We start from the raw sequence: 2,812 nt of genomic DNA, 5'->3' as shown, positions 1-2,812 counted from the left end.
TTGGTGTACGTCACTAAATGTACACATAAATTATTTTATTGTAAGGCCCCCCATGAACGAAAGTACACAAAACTTGGCATGCATTTGGAGGGTGTCATAATGATCCTACACTTTTAATTTCGTGCAGTTTTGACCTTGTCAGCCAGAGATATTGAGATGAAAACACCTAATTTTTTGCTTTTTAATTTTTAACTAGGTGGCGCTATACATGAAATAAGTGGTAATGGGATGGGTTGACATGCCCCCTTAAGACCAACATACAAAAAAAAGGTGGACCTCCTAGGCCCTACGGTTCTCGAGATATTCACAGAAAACTGTCTCCGGCCACCTACAGGCCAGTTGGTGTATAGTAACATAAATTAATTTATTGTGTGGGCCCCCATGAACGGAATTCCACAAAACTTGGCGTGCATACAGAGGGTGTCATAATGATCCTACACTTCCAATTTCGTGCAGTTTTGACTATGTTAGGTCACAGATACCTTCAATTACACCACCTCATTTTTACTTTTTTGTGTTTAACTAGGTGGCGCTATACATGAAATGAGTGGTTATGGAATGGGTTGACATGGCCCCTTGAGATCAACATACAAAAAAAAAATGGTCCTCCTAAACCCTACGGTTTTCGAGATATTCACAGAAAACTGTGTCTGCCCTACCCTCCTTTCGGGGGGTCCAATTCAGCGGGGGGGCTACAGATCCAGAAAAACGATGGTTCCATGCTATCCATGTGGGGTTACATGTCCACCAAGTTTCGTGTACCCCGGTCTTTCAGTGTCCCGGGAATCATTGACGGAAATTTGGGCATGCGAAAAAGAAAAAAAAAAAAAAGAAAAATCTGACTAAACCTATATGACCGCCGCTTCGCTGCGCGACGGTCATAATAAGCTTTTCTTTTTCATTTTGTAAAAATAATGACCATTTTGTTGTGACACTATTGTAAAGAAGTTAGGGTTACAATTTACTTGAAGGGATCTACATATGAGTGACATGACACTGTCATGAACATGTCATAAACATTATAAACAAGACATAAACGTTTAAGACATAACGCTTCTGTCACACGCTTCTGTCAAGTGTTATTCGGGTTTTGTCATGACAAGTTGGGTTAGGGTTATGTCATGTCACTCTTATTTAGAAACCTAAAGTAAAGTGTTACCGTTTTTGACCGAGTGTACAGGTTAGTGGTAGGGTTATGACAGTGTCATGTCACTCTTATCTGTTACTGAAGTTAATTTACCTGGCGATGCCCACCCGGTTTTATCTTCTGATGGGATTTTTGCCACCTAAAAAACAAAAACAAGCATAAAAGACGAACTGCTAAGTAACTGAATACAGAAGAAAAAACTTTGAACAGTTTTCTCTGCCGTCTTTCCAACTTTGTATTTCAATAGAACATTTTGAATGTTTTAAAATACTTGACAGAGCAACCTAAAAAGATACTGGATGTTTTTCATGAACAATTATTTTCTGTAATTTGCATGGTCAAATTATGAATTCATAAAAAAGGGAAGTGTATAATATTCTGAAAACTTGTCTTAACCATTCCATAATGTGAAAACATTTTTCAAAACAATAAGTGCAAAATATTTACCTCACAACATCAATGACCAAGATGGTTATGATAAATGCAGCCAGACACTTTACCGTGATTCCTATAGCCAGGAAACTTTGGCTTTGTTCTGGGAAATAATGTATGATTCATTGATATGGTGATGTTTCAGATAGAAAGTATATCATCAGATTTGCCTGGGAATTTACTAAGAGAACTTTGATTTAGTCAAAGGGTGGCAATACAGGTTTTACAACATGCAGAAAAAATACAAAGACTCAAATAATGAGATTCTTTGGACGTTGACCTGAAGTCATACCATTAAACATAATTAAGTGAAAAAACATACTTTTAATCACCAGTCTCACTGCATCAGACTCCTTTCCCCCTTGTGAATGTTCTGCCCTGCAGTAGTACTGTCCTTCATCACTGGAGCTGAGATTAAAGGTGAGGGTTTGTCCAGATCCTATAGGGGTGTGCAGGTCTCCTCTAAACCAGGTGTAGTTCTGCACTGGAGTGTTGGCCTCACTTGTGTTACAGGTCAGAGTCACACTACTGCCCCCTGCTGCTGGACCTGAAGGACTCACAACAGAGGCCACGACATCTACAGGAGAGACTGGGGAAGGGTATGGCCTTGAGTTTAAAACAAAAAATACATTAAAATATACACTGAAAGTAATTGAATGCAAAGTCGAGGACTTCAGTTTGAGAAATCTTTATACAGCAGAAATACAGCCATCGATTAGAAATGAAAAGTTATTCTTACACCAGACTCTTAGTGTTTGCACAGCACTGGTTTGCGGAGTGTTCAAATTCAGTCTGAGATAAGAGGCTGTGCAGGAGATAGTTTTTCCATGGTGACTAGGGGAAGCAGTGAAGGTCAAAAAAGACGTGAGGGATCTGCTGCCATTCTCCTCATCCTGTATGTGAGTGTGTGTTCCCAGTGGGAGGAGACCAGGTGATGGTAGGAGGCTGAGAGGGACAGGGAGCAGCAGCAGTGTAGGTCAGAGTCACTGATGTCCCCTCTGACACCTCAGACATCTGTTGGGGAGGAGAGCTTTAAATTCAACCTTCATTTTGGCATTAAACCCAGTTTGACACAAAAACATCAGAGTCAACATCAGGTCTCGTATATTGAACACTAAACTAACTTAACAAGGGATGTTGCTCTGAAGTTATAATATTGCAGCAATAATTAACATAACCCAAGAGGTTAACCTCCTACCTTCAACAATCAGATTAAATGACTTTTTGAACGTT

The 2,812-nt window shown here is 39.7% G+C and overlaps 1 long non-coding RNA gene across 1 annotated transcript; it reads right to left on the bottom strand.

Moving 5' to 3' along the window:
- Positions 1-924: 924 nt before the first annotated feature.
- LOC121688024 lies at positions 925-2,171 on the bottom strand. The gene is made up of 3 exons (XR_006024486.1): positions 1,902-2,171; positions 1,595-1,682; positions 925-1,286 (listed from the first exon to the last, which is right to left on the bottom strand). It is a non-coding gene; the product is annotated as an uncharacterized LOC121688024 (long non-coding RNA).
- Between the last annotated feature and the right edge of the window lie 641 nt (positions 2,172-2,812).

The sequence above is a fragment of the Alosa sapidissima genome, chromosome 17, assembly GCF_018492685.1.
Source record: "Alosa sapidissima isolate fAloSap1 chromosome 17, fAloSap1.pri, whole genome shotgun sequence".
In the NCBI taxonomy this organism is placed as follows: domain Eukaryota; kingdom Metazoa; phylum Chordata; class Actinopteri; order Clupeiformes; family Clupeidae; genus Alosa; species Alosa sapidissima.
The sequence above is the reverse complement of the archived record's forward strand: the minus strand, read 5'-3'. Positions and strand labels throughout refer to the sequence as shown.